The 18,469-nt window shown below is 43.1% G+C and overlaps 1 long non-coding RNA gene across 7 annotated transcripts in view; it reads right to left on the reverse strand.

Moving 5' to 3' along the window:
* Positions 1-18,469, reverse strand: part of LOC132592575 (uncharacterized) — a 92,428-nt gene that overhangs the window by 43,854 nt on the left and 30,105 nt on the right. For 2 of the 7 annotated variants that reach the window (XR_009558088.1, XR_009558082.1), the window contains exon 2: positions 9,232-17,564. This is a non-coding gene — a long non-coding RNA (uncharacterized LOC132592575). The remainder of the gene's footprint in view (positions 1-9,231; positions 17,565-18,469) is intronic. The other 5 variants (XR_009558086.1, XR_009558085.1, XR_009558084.1 and 2 more) reach the window with 5 other exon arrangements.

Here is an 18,469-nt window from a genome sequence, read left to right on the forward strand (position 1 = left end):
CCTCCCCACTTGTTCCTGGGGGGTGTGTGTGTGCGTGCTATTGTGTAGTTTGCCTCAGGTGCCAGCCCTACAAACAATGCTGTATTGTTTTGCAGTTCTAACAAAAGCATATTTGTCTTTCCATGATCAACAATAAAATGAATAGAAATCAAATTATAATATTAGCAAATGTTTTTCCTTTTTTTTTAAGCAAAGAAGCCATGTCACCTAAAGAGGGTGATTGCATTGAGGCCATAGCTATTCATATCTAGCATATGTATATCCATCACAAATGCTTCCACCAGCATACAAAGTCATTGTGGACTATTTGAAGAGTGATCAAAACATTGCTCAAACCCAATGTGTAAGTTAAAGATTTTCACCAGGAACTCCCAACCCTGCAGCCTGGGCTCAAATCAAACTTGGACACAAGCAAATACCCCACCCCAAGGAAGACGTTGTTATTAAACTGCTGAAACAACCTTGGGGCGTGAAGTTTTGCACTTTGGGGCTCTGCTTGTTCTGGTCATGAGCACAAAGCAGGTCACCTTTCATGGGCATTCCCATTTAGTTTCTGAAACATCATTCAATTGCCAGGTCTGTGGTTCAAGTAGCACTAACAACAACAAAAAAAAACCACACTGGGAAATGGAAGGTGAAGGAGCCGCCTTGCAAGTCATGGTTCATGCCTATTGTTGCTTTGGAGGCACCTTGATTCTGCTTTGAAGTCCTTCGGGCAGACGCCTTGCCTACTTTCTACAAAGCCTGAAGGTCATGATTTAGGCATGGAACAAATTGTTCAAAAGCAATAGGAAGGGTTTGGCAGGTGGGAAGGGAAATTAAATTGCAGAATTTATTGCAAATTGTTTTACAATTGACATTTTCAGTTGTCTTTTATTAACGTATTTGAATTGAAGAAACAATTAGAGCAAAATGGTTGCTGCCTTTGATATCAATGTGGGCTGTTCAACATAAGGTACAGTGTTTCCCAAACATCCTGCTAAGTGGGGCACACTTTTTTCTGAGTTAAAGTTGGAGGCATGTTTTAGTTGTACCCCTTTAGAGCATTTAAAAGTATGAGCTCAAATGAGCCCATTTCCATTTGGCTTCCCTATGTGCTGCAAACTGGGCAGCAGGTCGTTCTCCTCAACCAATGAATCAGAGATGACTGGCTTATCCAATATACGCACACCCAGAGCAGTGGCTTTCCCCTGCTCTTCCACATGTGTACCATTTTGTTATTCTGTAAATGAAGTTTCTGTAGCGTACGTTTTCTACACACCTCAATATGCAGAGGTATTTGCAATCCCATAAATTGGCAGCTGCAATCCAGGACACATGTTCCAGGAAGAAACTCCCAATGAACATAGCACAACTTACTTCTGAGTAGACATGACTAGGGTTGCACAGTGATGTACGTAACTCTTTATGCCCTGGAAAGTTGAATTGACATACGGGCCGGGCGGGGCAATAAAAAGGAAATATGAATTTAATCATGGGAAAGAGTACCTCCAGAGAAATAGGCATCATTTATAGCTCAACAAACAGTGAAGCCAGTTTGGACTTTGCATCCCACAGCATTTTGTTATGGATGTGATGTGCCTCTAGATCTTTTAAAGGTAAAGGGACCCCTGACCATTAGGTCCAGTCGTGACCGACTCTGGGGTGGCAGTGCTCATCTCACTTTACTGGCTGAGGGAGCCGGCGTACAGCTTCCGGGTCATGTGGCCAGCATGACTAAGCCATTTCTGGCAAACCAGAGCAGTGCATGGAAACGCTGTTTACCTTCCCACCAGAGCGCTTCCTATTTATTTACTTGCACTTTGACTTGCACTTTGACGTGCTTTCGAACTGCTAGGTTGACAGGTCTTTTCAGGGCTGGATCTAGGTAGAGTCCTGGTGGCGCGGGGTGTCAGGGCGTTGCGCGGCATAGCCGCGCGGAAGCCATGCTGCACCCTGCGAGGGCAGAGGCGCCAGAGCAATCTCCGCCCCTCAGCTCCAGGGGGCGCAACCTGCTCGAGACTGCCCTGGGTCTTTTAGTCCACTTTAATCCCAAAATGTTAATTGATCAGACATTCTCTCAAACTCATCAAAGGCTGGGATAAACTAAGCTTTCTCTTTATAAGACAGACATCCCTAGCAGTTCAATTATAGAAGGTAACCTACAGGAGAAAAAATACTGCCAGCATAATTTCCTTGAAAAATGAGGGAGGGCTGGTTATTGATCTATATACTGTATATATAAATGTAAACCGGGTATGTTGGTTCATTTCCGATGCTCAACAAAACCGCTTGACCAATAGCATTCAAATTTTGACACAATATCCCAAGCGAATTTGCGTAGACAGATGTCGCACCTGAGCCAGGTAAAAACCCCAGAACTCACAAATCAGGCAAAAGTGCATGCTGGGAGCACAGAAGAGGTTGCAAAACAGCGGTACACTGGTACTGCACCTAGGAAAGCTTCCCTCTCCACAGCATCTCGGCTCGGCTTTCCAGACTGGGCCGAGTGGAGGTGGGGGCTCGCCTGGGTGGGGGGAAGAGGGGGTGGGATAGCTCATGGGTCTGAAGAGGGTGGGAGGAGTCACAGGGATGAGCCTGTGTAAACAGAACATACGTAAAACATTTCAAGAAAATGAAGGGGGACTCTGAAGGTGAGGGGAGACTGAAGGGGGACTCTGAGGGTCCATTTAACAGACTGAGCCACAGCAACGCATGGCCGGGCCAGCTAGTTTTAGATATTCAGACTTTTAGAAGACATCTGAAGGCAGCGCTGTTTAAGGAGGCTTTTAATCTTTAATCGATTATTTTATTCTTCTGTTGGAAGCCGCCCAGAGTGGCTGGGGAAACCCAGCCAGATGGGCGAGGTATAAATAATAAATTATTATTATTATTATTATTATTATTATTAAAACAATGACTTTGAGCTACTTGAAAGGAGGTCACGTGGGACAGATGCTTCAACAAGCACACTAATCAGAATAGCCAGATTATCAGACATTTTGGAAGATACCTATTGCCATTTTTAGACTAGGAATTAAGTCAGACTTATTCTTGGCTGCGTATTAGCGTGGTGCAGTTGTTCTTTTCCCCACTGCATTTTTCATGAAGGTGCAGAAAGGAAAGGAACTGCATAGTGGGAAGCACAAGAAGAAGATAGCTTAAAGTTTGGTGGGGTGGGGAAATGGAAGAGGGGGAGGGGAGCAGAGATCAGGAGACATATGCTGGAGCAGAATAACCTCTGGGATGCAGAAAAAATAAGTGGGGTAGTTGAGAAACGATGACACAGACAGACCTGTGGAGAACTAGTGGGGTAGAGACTTGGTGGTGGTCCAGAGAGACACAAAGAAAAGAGGGCGAAGAAGGCTATGAAGCACAGAGCACACCCTCCAACTCCCGGTAAGAAAAATTCGGGATCAGCAGCGGCGCGGCACCGGAAGTCGCTTCTACGCATGTCTGGGCATGCGTAGAAGCAACTTCCGGTGCTGGCGCTGCCCGATTTCCAGTGCCCAGACATGGGCAGAGCGGCACCGGAAGTCGCTTCTATGCATGTCCAGACATGCGCAGAAGGAGCCTCCCTGGCAGGTAGGAAATCCGGGAGATTTACGGGATTTTTCTCTATTTGAGATAACAGTGGGAAACGGGTTTAAATATGGAGGTTTCCCGTGAAAAACGGGAGACTTGGCAGCTATGGCGCAGAGAAGAGACCAGGCATTATGGGATGGGAAGAGAAGGAGGGATGACTAAGCAGAAAAGGGATGCAGACAAACATTTTGTGAAGTAGTGTAGAGAAAGAATCAAGTGCATGCTTTAGGGTGCAGAAAGATAAAGAGGGGTAACAGAATGGTTTAAAAGAAAACACAGAGGAAACACTGCTTTTTTAAAAAAGGCTTTCCAGCACTTAAAATATTTGTTTCATTCACAAATGTATACCCTGCTTTCTTTCTCCGCAAAGGGGTTGCTTCAAGCAGTGTACGAATAAAAAGCAAGCATATACAGTAAGGTCCAATGATCCAACCATTAACTGTGAGGAAGCAGCCCTCTCAAGTTAGCTAAAGTACGGATGTGCCTCTTGGGGTGATCTGAGTTGGGTGCTACTGCAAATGCAATAAGCCATTTTTATGGCTGCACAATATGCTCAACTATTATTCCCAGGGCCATCTTAAGCGCCCCTGGCGCCGTGGTGCGCCGGATCCTTCCGGCGCCCTCCCACCCCATTTCCCTGCGCGGCGGGCGGGCGGGCAGGGAGGCGCAGCGCGGTTGCCGTGGGCGCAGCTGCACGGCAGGCCGGCAGGCCAGCGGGTGGGCGCAGCTCGCGGCGCCCTCCTGGTGGGCCGGTGCCGTGGTGCCCGGCGCCACCCAGCCTGCACGTAGGGCCGGCCCTGATTATTCCTCCCAAGGAGGAGAGCAGGAAGCAATAATCTGATGATGAAATCCTTGTGGATCACAAGGACCTTTACTGCTAATGAGCCTTGCAGTCTAGCTCGCAGTGGAACAGCCCTGATCCTGCATTATATGGTCAACTGGAGGAGCCAAAAGAGACTCCTAATATATTATCCCTTTGTGTTGAATTATAATTGCAGTGTGGTGCTTTGGGAGCTAATCTGGGCTGAACAGTGCGAGTGTAATTTAGGACTACAGCAAACACTTCACAGCCACGTGAAGATGGCAAATGCAGGGAGCAGCCAGCTTGTTGCCTTGTCCTGGGGTATTAGGAACCCCAAACCAGTTCATGTGATGCAGATGTGATTTCCTTAGCAGTGAGCTGCAGAAACATCTGCTTTTCTGTTTATTTAACATTTTAATGTGTGGTGGTAGGCTGCTCCTATCTCCACTCCAACCCTTTGAAATGAAACAGTGGCCATGTTTCTCCACTCCCCATTATTTCCGCTCTCCCAGAAGATGCTGTCTGCTGCTAAGATCATGCATCTCCCTTGCTCTACCTGAACCAGAAAATCATTTAAGGCCAGCAGCACTTGCAGTGGCCACCTACCCCTGTTTTGGAGGAGGGGAAAGTAGAGTCAAAGTTCTGCAGCAAATGCCAGTGCTTTTTAAAGTGCCCCCAATCTTCTCTGTAGAGAAAGTATTTTCAAACGTCCCCTCTTCATAGTACCCTTTCCATATTGACTTGCCTACTGAGGAACCCCCAACACATTGTCCTGTGCTGCCCAGGATTTGGGCTAGTGTTCTTAAGCACGATTCTTGTGAGATATTGGCCGGGCCTGTTATCCATGATGACTCAACCTAGAACACACCCCAATCTCCTCCAAAGCTGCAGTTTGTGAGGGCAGATTGGTAGGGGTGGGCAAGCAGTTATTAAGGGAAGATGGTCGTTACAGATCTTTTCATTAACAGACCTCTAAAAGCTTACACACTTGATCACAAGACACAGTGCGCACACACCATTTGAATGGCAATGCCCATCAACTTGGGAGGTCGTGGCCCACTCAAATATTTTAAGGGGGGCTAAGGGACTTGGCCCCAAGGAGTTGGCTCCAATGCCCTCCAAAAACATAGTTTGGAAACCACTGCTTTATTCACAAGGCTCTATACCCCAAAGAGGCAGAAGGATACATGAAGGTATGTCATTTTGCTTACAGTATAATACAGAATGTCAGCCTCTGTTAAGGAAACCTTTCATGGCTCTATAAAATGCACAGCCTCATCCAGCTGGCTCTCTACCATCTCTTCAAGGCTCACAGTTGGAGACCCTCAAAGAGCTGAGTTCCTGACCCAGAAAGGGCCACTTTGCCCAACCGTTAAGGCAGGGCAGCCTTCTGCCTGTCAGAGGTAGAATAGAGTTGCAATGGAGACTATAAATAACTTGCCTAAGGGTCATGTAAAGGCTTGTGCGCTGGTATTGCACTTGCATCCTCAAAGACAATGGGGCCGTTGCGGTTGACTCCATTGTGCTGGATCAAACCCAAAAGCCTGTGATCACAGACAAGCTTTGAACCTTTTATTTTCTCTGAAGTCCCAGGTGCTTCGTCTGGAAGTCACGTGTCTTTTAAGAGATCTGAATGCATTTATTCCATCAATTGTGTTTGTGAATGAGCACCTACAGGCAGAGCTGGCAAGAAACAGCACAGATTTGTTTTCATGAAAGCACCAACATTTTCTGGAGAGAGTCAATTACTTTATTCATTTTCTTCCGTATCATTGCCACCCAGTGTAAGAGGGCAATAAAGTCCACAGCACTTATTTGTTCCTGAGGCTTCAGCGGTGGGGGTGCTGTTAATTCTTTTCTTTGCATTCTCATTACAAAGCATGTCAACAAGCCAACTACCAAAACCACAATTGTGACTGTTTGTTTGCCCCCCAGGTTGATAGAAATCAGTTAAAATGGAGCAAGAAAAATTTTAATCATATTTCATATCCACAGACTAAAGGATTCTAATGGGACAAGAGAGTTGTGTCAGTAAGGGTTGCTTCACTCTCAATTAGCTAAGTTCACATTTTTAAAAAAGAGAGCGGCATAAGATATGTTTTGAGGAAAGTGTCATTTCCACCTGCTGGATCCAGTTGATCTTTTCCCTCTCACTCTCTGCCCTCGCTCTTGATCCGGCCCTCTTTTCTTTCAACCATTCTCTCTCATTTGCCTCGTTTGGATCCCCATTCCAACCTTCTCCTTGTTTTGCAGTCTGTGTGGAAAACTCTTTTAGACTGGCCCAAAAACAAGAACATCCAGCTTGTCTTTCTAGGAGCTGCACAAACTTGTTCAATGTTGCACCATCCTAGAGGAACCAAAGATCTTTCCTTCCTGAAGAAGGGGAAGGGCTGTAACATGGAAGTGGTATTTGGTGCAGTGGAAAAGAACAGGAAGATGGCAGGTCTTTCTGGTGGTTCCTCTTCCCAGGCTGCACATAAATCTATGCATTGACTAGGTAAAAGGTAAAGGTAAAGGACTCCTGGATAGTTAAGTCCATCAAACTTGACTATGGGGTTGCAGCACTCATCTTGCTTCAGGCCAAGGAAGCTGGCGTTTGTCCACAGACAACTTTTCGGATCATGTGGCCAGCAGGACTAAACTGCTTCTGGTGCAACGGAACACTGTGATGGAAGCCAGAATGCACGGAAACGCAGTTTACCTTCCCATTGCAGTGGTACCTATTTATCTACTCACACTGGTGTGCTTTTGAACTGCTACATTGGCAGGAACTGGGACAGAACAATGGGGGCTCACCCCATCACAGGGATTCAAACCCTTCTAAAACATACATATGAGAATTGTGCTGTTCAGTGTCACAGGAGATTTTAAGAAGGAATTACACCACTAGACATTTTGAGCATGAATTTGATGGAAAGTTACAAGTAGATAGCTGTGTTGGTCTGCCATAGTTGAAACAAAATATAAAAAATCGTTCCAGTAGCACCTTAAAGACCAACTAAGTTTGTCATTGGTATGAGCTTTCGTGTGCATCTGAAGAAGGTATTTGAAGAAGTGTGCATGCACACGATAGCTCATACTAATGACAAACTTAGTTGGTCTCTAAGGTGCTAACTGGAAGGGATTTTTTTTAATAAATAAGAAGCTTACTCTCCTCATGCCTCAGTAAATAAGCAGGTTTTGCCTTGTCATCAACTAGCTCTTTAGAATGATATGACTGACACACTGGTCACATGATTTATGGCTTTATTTTCTACCTAACCCTCTATCAAAAATATAAATGTGCTGATACAGGTATCCTTCCTTATATTCAGGGCTTATAAATAAGCATGATCTTGTCATGACAGGATTAGAAGGCACCCAGACTTCTCATAACTTTTTACATAAGTATCTACAAGGGCTGACGCAGAGGGGACAATTTCTATATTCCATCAAGGTTGAAAGGCACCTCTCCTTTCAGTGATTTCATGATGTTTACTGTGAAAGGGCAGATAAGTATTCACTTATTCCAATGATATCAGCATGGAGCAAAATATGATTGGTTATGTTGCTTTGCTTCATCATCCTCTTCACCATGTGATCTCTCCTTTTCTAGAATGGTGACCTGAGAAATGTCAGGTGAGAATTCAACTTAGGTGTTACCCCCAAACTCTGACTAAAGGAATGAATTAGCTGCAAGAAGACTAGGCTTATCAGCCAAGGAAAATCCCTTGCATAAACAGGCCTCAGCTGGTCAGGAGATACTTCCCAACTATAAAAAACAGCTTCCAAACCAGATTGCCCCTCCAGCCTGAGCATAGGTACCAACTCTAAGAGGCCCTCAATGTTGAGAAGAATCAGTTGCAGAGGAGGCCTATTGCAGAGCCAAGTACAACAGGGAGAGCCTGGTGGCCCCTCCTCTTCCTCCTCCTGCCATGGAAGGAAAGGAGGGGAGAAGCAGCTGGTGGTGGTGGTGGCAGGAGGAGGAGGAGGAAACTGAGCACCAGAGAAGACAAGCCGCCAACCATTGAAGCCATACTGCCCCCTGGCTCCTCCATCACCTCTATGTCCCTGCACCGTGTGTGTGTCATCGCGTGAACGCCCCCCATCTTTTTCTCAAGTTGGTGTTTGTGAATTTGAGAGACTAGACAAAGGGAGCCGCTTTTCAGTTTGCAACATGGAAAACAAGGGAGCCAACCATGGAGGATGATCACTCTTTTCTTCCATGGGAAATTTGCTGTGCTTCTGTGCTATGCGCTGAGAAAGGGGTGCCTTTATAATCATGTAGCATTAAAGTCAAATATGTGTATGCATGAGAGAGAATGTGATGTGTCTATGTATATGTTAGAGGGGTGTGTGTAAAGTGAACAGCTAATAGTCATAGCAATGAGTCATTGTATGAATTCACCAGGCCTCAAGGGGAATGTGCCCTTAGTCTGCCCATGAAGAGGGAATTGTGCACATTTCCTGGTCAATATACATAAAGTGTTGTGGAATGTGCAAAGCTTGACTGAATTTTGTACATGCTCTGGGTAATGTAGAGTCTCCATTCAGTATGTACAGTCTCAAAGAAACATGACTTTTTTCTAGCTATAGTTCAGAATTGTGCTTTCTAGAGCAATGTGGGTTCCATCTTCGAGTTAGATACACACTTTCTCATAGCCACTGTGACATTTCTCATGTGTAAGGAATGCATCCCACATGCACCCCACTTGTCTGACAGGTAAAGCCTGCTATGACACATGGGTGCATCATCTAAAACCAAAGCCTTGCTTCAGGACTATTGTTTTTACTCATATATCATTCAGCAATGCATCAACTAAGCCGTATTTAATTGCAGTGTGCTGCAAACATTCTCTCTCAGAAATCACATTGACGTTGCATACCTTTGCTTAGTTCAAAAGTCAGGTGTGCTCAGAATGGTACTCAAGACTTGGCCTCTTGCTGCACAGTCCTTGACTGTGGAGCCAGCAATGCCACTTCAGCTTAATTCCTAAAACAGAAAAGGCACATTATATCATAAGAACGTACAGGGGAACCCTTTTTTGGCAGCACATTTGAAGAAATTGAAAGTATAAATGCCCCATTAAAAAAGCAAAGAGACCCCCCCCTCCACCAATCAGGAGTTTAATCTGCTAGCTGATGGAGACGTGGCAATGGTAATGAAGCCTCTGGCAGTAACTGATTGGCTGAACTTCTCCAATCCTTGAGATGGGCAGAGTAGACAGAAAGCTCTAAGGAAAAAGAGGTACAGGAGTGACAACTTGGCTACACAACTGTGGGTGCCTGGGGCCGTGGGTGCCCAGCCCCTTCATGGGGAATTTTATGGGTGCTCAGGCACACAGCAGGGCCTCAGGAAGTTGGCACCTATGAAGGGGTAGAAGAAGTGAGTACCTTATTTCAGATGTAACTCTTCACTCACCCCTCCTTTCCTGGCCAGATTTGTGGTTTGCCCTAGGTGCCAAAACGTCTTCAGCCAGCCCTGGACAACAGTATCATGAGCTGCGGCAGGAACATCTTATGGAGTGAGGAAAGGAGACAGAAGGACATTTGCTTCTCTGAGCTTCTAATACCCCTTAACAATTAAGGGAAGGGAGCTAGGAACATTGCAGTTGATACAGCCTGAGTATGGTTTTTGTCATTAACAGCACCTGGTAATCTGAAGAAGATTGTTAAAGAGGCGGCGTATCTCCCTTGCTGCAGGAATCCTCTTGGATTAGCAGGATATTAATACTTCTCCCGTGTCAGGATATGTTTCAAAGTCTGGGCTGCGAGAACTCCATGATCTTTGCGAAACATTAGATCATGGAGCTCTTGCAGCCCAGACTTTGAGTTTTTCAGAAAGCTATATAGCTTAATTAGAACCCCTTGTTTGCCTACGTTTCAGGCCTTGAGAATGCAAAATCTAAATTTTATTGCCCTTTATCTTTGAATGGTGTTGGCATAGCCCAGGCTTTGACTTTTTTAGAAAGCTATATAGCTTAATTTGAATCCCCTTTTTTGCCTGCATATTAGGTCTTTAATATGCAAAATTAGTGTTTCCTTACTCTTTATTTTTGAATGATGTTTATTGAAAATACAGTTCTTTCAATTTCCTTCTGAGGAAACTGTTAATCGCAGTGAAACGAGGTTGTAGCCGGCATTCCGTTAAGGCTTTGATTATTTTCGTTAATTATTTCTATATCAGTCGTTACTATTAGTTTTCTGATATCCTTAGCTCCTTAAATATTTTTATTTTATCTGATTACCTCTCATTTCAGGGAATTTCACAGTATACAGTGATACCTCTACTTACGAATTTAATGCATTCCGAAGGCACATTCATAAGTCAAAAAAAATGTAAGTTGAATCCCATAGGAATGCATTGGGAGAAAAAAAATGTAAGTCAAAGCAACCCCATCTAAAAATTCATAAGTAGAAAAAATCCTATCTAAACCGCATCCAAGATGGCAGACGGAGCTCCATTCGTAAGTAGAAACATTCGTAAGTAGAGTTATTCGTAAGTAGAGGTACCACTGTATTTGTTTCTGTTACATTTGGTTTCTATGGGGTTATTTCTGCAGCTTACCCCTAGAGAAGTTTGCACCTGTGGATTTTTCAATCTTTGGTGCGTAAAGCCTTTGCATTGGCCAGTGAGGCGGCAGCTATAAGCTACGGCGAGAGTTTTCGTCGTCGGGCCGCCAGGATCCCTTATGCTCCATGGGATCGTAAAGATCTTGATGTGTGGACTACTTATGTCTCTCCAAATTTCGAGAGTAAGTCCATTGAGCAGCCAAAATCCAAGCAAGCTATTAAGAAAGCAGGGAGGCACCTTATTTGTTGGGAATACAATAAGGGGTCCTGCCAGCATCAGGGATGTAGGTATTCCCATGTTTGTGATGAGTGTTTCAGGAGTCACCCTGCCACATCCTGTGGGGTTAAGTGGCCCTTTCGAGGGGTGAGGAGAGGCTCCCAGCAGGATCAGAAGGGAGCCTCTCCTCAAGCAGCCTGCGATGTTAAGTGAGGTCTTATCGACCCTATCTCATACGCCCATTAAGTTGCCTTTAAAAAATTTAATTTCTAGCAGATGTGTCTTTAAAAGAAAGACTCGGGTATCTGGTGATACACGGTTTAAAGCTAGACTGGTAGCAAAAGGTTTTGCACAAAAGCCAGGAATTCACTATGATGAGCTTTTTGCGCCCTCTGCAAAGGCAGAATCAGTGAGGCTTGTTTTGTCTGTTGCAGCTGACAAGAAACTGGAAGTGAGTCATTATGATATTACTTCTGCATATCTAAATGCTCCTCTGGACCAGGTGATATACATGCGACAACCACCAGGTTTTGAGGAAGGGAATGATTTAGTGTGGAAATTAGACAAGGCTGTCTATGGTCTTAAGCAAACTGCTAAATGTTGGAACGATTGTATAAACACACAACTCTTAAATCTTGGATTTAAAAGAAGTATTGCTGATTCTTGTTTGTATACAAAAGGATCAGGCAATGATTATATATTGGTTTTGATTTTTGTAGATGATTTGATGCTAGCAGGTAGTTCCACAGGCAAAATTCAAAAGATAGCAAAACAGTTGGGAAAATAATGAAGTGAAGTGAAAGATCTAGGACCAATAAGTCATTATTTAGGGGTTCAAATATGCAGAGAAGCAGATGAAAGTTTCTTAATATGCTAAGAGCGAAAGATTAAAGATCTGCTCGAAAAGCTAGAAATGCAGAATTGTAATGCTGTACAAACTCCTATGACTATAGATTTTCAAAAGACTGAAAGTAATAGGCTCTCTTTTGTACCTGAGCCACTGTTCAAGGCCTGATATTTCTTTTAGTGTAGGTATTCTAAGCAGAAACGTGAGTAAGCCTAGTTTAAATGATTGGGCTGCTGTTAAGAGAATTCTGAGATACTTGAAGGGTACACAGAATAAGTGTAAAAAAATTTGCATCTAATTCAAATGATTTACAGGTGTTTGTGGACAGTGATTTCGCAAATTGTCCATCCACAAGAAAGTCAACCAGCGTATTAGTGGTTATGTTTAGAAATTCACTAATTGGTTGAAAATCGAAAAAGCAAGGTTTTGTTGCCACATCAACTTGTGAGGCAGAATTTTCTGCATTATCAGAAGCGTGTAGCGAAGTCACATGGTACATACATGTATTACATGATTTGGAATATAAAGTACAACAGCCTGTGAAAATCTATGAGGATAATCAAGCTTGTATCGCAATCGCTAATTCAGGGAACACTTCAACACGTGCGAAACATTAAGTTTTTCAGTGTTAAAGATTATATAAAACATAATGTGATTACGTTAGTGTATTGTCAATCACATGATAATTTGTCTGATTTATTTACAAAAGCGTTCCCTGGGGTACAACATAGTGAATTGATTGCAAAGCTGAATCTTGTAGATAAAAGTATATAAATAAGTTATATTTATAAATATGTTTATATTACTGCTCTCAAGGTCTTTGGGGGAGTGTCATGTGACAAGGCAGGCTGTAACTGTCAAATCCCAACTGCCAAAGTGTAACTGCCAACTGCCATTCTAGGCTTGACTCTCTTCGTCCAGTTTGTGTAACGTGACAATCATGAACACCTTTGCCTCTGTGTTTCTGAATGGGAATCCCCTGCTCAGACTGGATATGTCTTCAAGACTACTCAGGATGTAGTGACATAGATAGAGTGGGCAAAGATTTCCAGCCATATTGGAAGTGAGCATCCTGAAACAATGTCTTGATCAGTGTATGACTGTATCTGGATCAAGGCTGATGTGGGGGCTTTCAAAGCACTTTTAGAGATACCCCTCCCCCCACCAGCCAAGGACCCTATCTCTGTGGGGGTAGCTTGGTGCTCATAGAAGCAGGGGATAACGAGATAAACAGGTGCTTTCTTCTTTTTAGAGGCACGTGAGGCCAGCTGTTAAGACACAGCAGAGGACAATAGGAGTCCTTTTGCCTTTCAGCCTTGCCTCCTGACCACCCAGTAGAGGAAAAATCCCTGCAGTTTCAGAGGTTTTGCACTGGAAAAAGTGATGTGCAAACATTGTGTTTCCTGTGAGGTTGCACATTGACTGAGAATGTTCAATTTGTTCACATTAAATCACTCTCTTGTTGCTTTTAAAAAATGACTTTCTACCTCATTCTACACTCATTCAAGTTTAATTAATCTTCTAACAGGATATCTGGGATTTAAATTTGGAGGAAGGAGAGCCCTATCGCTTTCACTGATGTTATGCTGTAAAGCACTGTACATTGGTGATACTATAGAAGTACAGCTTTAAGGGCAATGACATGGAAACCTATACAGAAATCAGCACAAATGCTTCTCATGTTGGTTTACATGAAAGGCAATTTCCCTGGTTTTCATTCCACATAACTTTAGTATTTAAGCACTCCATGCAGATCTGACCAGAGATCAGATACTCAGGACCAAATATAAAAAGCTAACACAGAAGTCAGACCACTTGCACAAGTCCACTCATGCAAAAAGTTCGCATGTTACATTTTAAATTGTGGTTGAGAAAAGACCAGAATTAAAATAGCAAAATATGGTAACAACTCTCATAATACTCACACGTAACCATTTACATAGATGTAAATGGTTGGGTTTCCCCAGTTGTGGGTGATGTGCAGATACTTTCATTGCTGTTGGTCCTGCATTATTGTGGAAGAATGTGCCCATATCACACTGCAGTGGCATTTTTCATGAAAAACTGCATATAAATCTTTTAAAAGATGTAAATGCACATATACCATTCATTCACAAACAGGTGGCACTGCATGGGTACTTGGGACATTTACATTTTTAATACCCCAAAATTAATTCAGTTTTCTATATGTGAACCCTGTGTTTTTTATATAACCCTGTGTATATGTATCTGTGATAAGTTATGTTGCATATGTGGAAGCATTATATGTGACAGTTCTATAAATGTCTGTGTGTATATATAAGCTATCATGTGGGTGTTTTTTATGTGCTGACAATTATTGAGCAGGAGGGAGGACCATTTGAGACCTTACACTGCATGTTTCACACCACATATGATTATTATTCTTCAGGATAATTTTATCTGATTGCCGTGTAACCACCTCTGCAATCTCTTTGCTTTTTCAATGAAGCACAAAATAGTGCACTGCTGAAATCCCATTGCATTCCTACGCAGTATGGTAGCGTGGCATTGAAAGTGTTTTCCATCCTACAGACATTTTTTTTAGAACTAAACAAAGAACAATTAACCGGAATCTTGAGGACCTAAACCTGCACTCTAATGCACATTTCATGAAATGATCTGCGTAAACATGCAGAATGGGCCTGATCCATCCCCAGGTAAACCCTGTAAATGGCGGAGACTGTGTACTACTCACTCAAAATTGACAAAATTGATATTGCTTAACTTTGGCTGGAACACTAACTAAGCAATTTTAGTGGGGGATCTGGTTAAAACCTCTCTGTGACTCCTTCCATCTCTTTGAGAAAGCAAAGGAAATGGGAAGTAGCACAAATATGACAAGAAGTTGCAAATTCTTTTTTCTTTTCTTTTACAGAATATAGTTCTCATTTCGGAGTGGGAAAATGAAACCCACATTTCAAAGAAATAGGACAGAAACTTATGCAACAAATAAATACAGTAAAGATGAATGGAGACTTATGTGAATAAATCCAGGCCCAAAGTTAGCTGGAATCTCTGCAGCTGTGTTCTTATCTGGCTAAAGGAAGTAGAAGAACAACAAAAGAGGCTAAGAAGCCCTGGCTGATGCATGGGAAAGCCATTGGCCGGCAATTGTGGCTGCCCTTCTGCTGAGCAAATAGTTCAAACTGTTCATTCCCATCTCCCATTCTCTCCCTGGGACATTGTTTGTGTCCTTGCATTTCATTCTGCAAGGAAGATTGCTCTCTGGGCCTATAAGCAAACAGTCCAGAAAAAGAACCAGCTAGCCGCCTCTTTTCCCTGGAGAACTAGCATTTTTAGTCCCAGCTCCAAGCTGTCAATGAGCTAGAGAGTTAATGTCAGTATCCTGAATTAATTGCTTTAAGCTGCAGCAGCCAAAATGTGTGCCACCAAATGTCCAGAAAATGTTTTTTAATCATGTTTCCTTTCATTTCTGTTTGGGGTTTCTGTTGTTGTTTTTGCTCCAAGCCTACAGGCCCTCCCTCTCCACTGGAATTGCCACCCTGAATATAGGTTACACTGGCTAAAAGCAAAGCACTTACGGTGAATTACGGTGAATGGCTCGCAAGGTATCATCAAATGGAGAGAGAAACACTTACGTGTTCTGGGCTTCCAGCTGCCGTTGTCATCCTATCAGATATTTCACATGAGAGCCTTGACTATAGGAAGAAGGTGATGGATGAGAGAGGTAGGAATAAACAAGATCATGTTTACATGTAAATATCTTTGAAATTAACTTCCCAAAATGCTGTGGAAATTACAAAGGGGAAAAGGCGTATGAATGGTAAATCGATTTATGTTTAAACATGCTATATTTTAAAGTGCTCTCTTTAAGAGAATGAAATAATAAACCAATTTATATACCAATAGAGAGCTGAGATGCTGAGTGCCGTTGTGTAAATTTTCCCCCTTGACTTTTCATTATCTACCTGTGCAAAATCAATCTATATGTATGGGATCAACATACAATTGGAGAGATAAAAGGCGAAATAAAATGTGCTTTGCATATCCCCAAGATAACAGGCACGGTCCCTCGTTCTCCTTTGGTTTCCAGGCAGATGCTTCCCCCCCCCCACCCTTTTTATAAAAAAATTCAGGTTGTAAAGGTAAAGGAAAAAGAGGGGCCAGTGTGGTAAGTGTTTACTTCTTCCCCAGAAATATTGATTCTGTTAAATGAACTATGGTTAATAAGTAACCAAGGAAATACCAGGTTAATTTTGCACATAATTTATCGTACTTCAGGAGAGTGAAAGGTATCTCTTATTTTAATTTTACAGGGTATGCTGCATGTGTTTTAAAAGAAATTTCTATAAAACACAAAGTAAGGGAATAAATCACTATTAAAAGAGCCCTATCTACTGCAACAAGAGAAGTTCAGCACATGCTTAAGTCACTACGCCTGAAATAGATTTGACATAAATCTGCACAAATATAAGACTGAGAAAACCTGGCTTGCCCATAGTACATGTGAAAAGGTTCTAGGGGTCTTGGTGGACCACAAGCTTAACATGTGTGATACAGCAGCAAAAAAGCTAATACTATTCTAGGCTGCATCAACAGAAGTCTAGTGTCTTGATCAATGGAAGTAATAGTACCACTCTATTCTGCCTTAGTCAGACCACACCTGGAATACTGTGTTCAATTCTGGGTGCACAATTTAAGAAGGACATTAACAAGCTGGAACATGTGCAGAGGAGGACAACTAAGACGATCAAGGGTCTGGAAACCAAGCCTTATGAGGAACGGTTGAGCAAGTTGGGTATGTTCCAACTAAACATCAGGAATGTTATGACAGTAAGAGCTGTTCGACAGTGGAATGACTTTTAAACAGAGATCGGATGGCCATCTGTCATGGATACTTTAGTTGAGGTGCCTGCATTGCAGGGGGTTGGACTAGATGACCCTCCGGGGTACCTTCCTGCTCTACAATTCTGTGATTCTATTGGCTAGATTCTGTCCTCTGTTACCTACACACTCACAACAATGCTGTGTTCTCAGAGGATGGGGAAACACCATAGGTCCATTGTGTTCAGGCTCCTAAATTTATTGGGCACTTTTGAAGGTCCATTGGGTATTGGGAACAGGAAACACTTATAATCAGTTCTCACGTGTATGTTCATATTTGGTGGTAGTTGTGTAAAATAGCATTCACAGATCAAACACCAGAAAGGGGTGAGCTAAGCTGCAAAGCAGCAAACATGCAATGGTTAAAAGATACATCAAGAGGTGTATAAGCATTTGTGAACTATATCATTATTTGCCCCTTAGAGTGTGTATGAAAATAATTGAACATGAGTTAATTACACTCTAGAGTGTGTTTTTAACACCCCCATTCTTGCATCTCACCAATGAGAAGAAGCTGGTTCCCCTCATGCACAATTCCACAGCACTGAGGTCTGCATCTAGATATGAAGCCTTAAAGTGAATTCAGTCATCTTGGTCCTTCCCATTCAAACACCATCTTCCCTCTCAGCAGGACAGCATTTCAGAAAGACGTGCGGCTGGTAGCTCCAGTATTGCAATGTAGACTGGCAATACTATATCACAATACTACATCACTGCTGGGATGTATGAATCAGGTGTAGTACAATCAGAGTGGTTAAAGCATGTTAAAAAGAGAGAGAGAGAGAGAGAGAGACCTTTCAATTAAGAGGTAGGAATTGTTACATTTGTGCTAAGATGCAAAGGTGAGACCTTATGCATGTAGCCAAAGCTCCACGCTTGTGCACCTAAAAATATTAGGGGACACAAACTCACATAGGAGATTATAAATATTTCAATAAAATAAATAATATAAAATAGAGTTGTGCCATTAATTAAGCTCCATGAGCCAGAAGCTGCCCCCACATAGTTTGAAGCCTGCAAATCTTTCCATTTACAGTAATTCTAATGGGCCTGAGATCTTTATTTTCAGTGGTTTCAGATTCTTCCTACACTGGGCTTTAAAACTAGGACACTACATGCATCACCCAGTATTTGAGCATTCGTGAAATTCCTTCCATCTTTCTTATTTGCTTCTTTAGTCTGCAAACCTCCTTTGTGCCAGGCTGGGGTGTGTGGATTGGCACCCTGCAAACTTCCATCAGCTGATGCATCATCACTTCTTGGGCTTGGAGTTTCTCATTCCACCTGCTGAATGTGTGGGTGCAACTACAAAAAGCTCTGAAGTGGGACATGGTGGGGAATGACTGAGCCAGCCCAGGATCCCCTGGACCCTAAGCCAGCCTCACTGTCCACTTGGCAACATCAGTCTTCATTTGGGCCCTGCTGCTGCACCAGCTCCAGAATGGGCCAGCTATTTGCCTGCCTACTTAACCTTCTGCCCTGGCTGACATGAGTGATGGGGCTGAAGGCATAGTAATTTCTCCAGCAGTCCGCCATGCCCCTACCACTGCAAGGCCAGGGCTTGAATTGTCCTGTTTCCTGCTGAGGGTGGAATCTAACCTAGTGCTAAGGCAATCATTCT

This window comes from Zootoca vivipara, chromosome 8 (assembly GCF_963506605.1).
Source record: "Zootoca vivipara chromosome 8, rZooViv1.1, whole genome shotgun sequence".
NCBI classification, from domain to species: domain Eukaryota; kingdom Metazoa; phylum Chordata; class Lepidosauria; order Squamata; family Lacertidae; genus Zootoca; species Zootoca vivipara.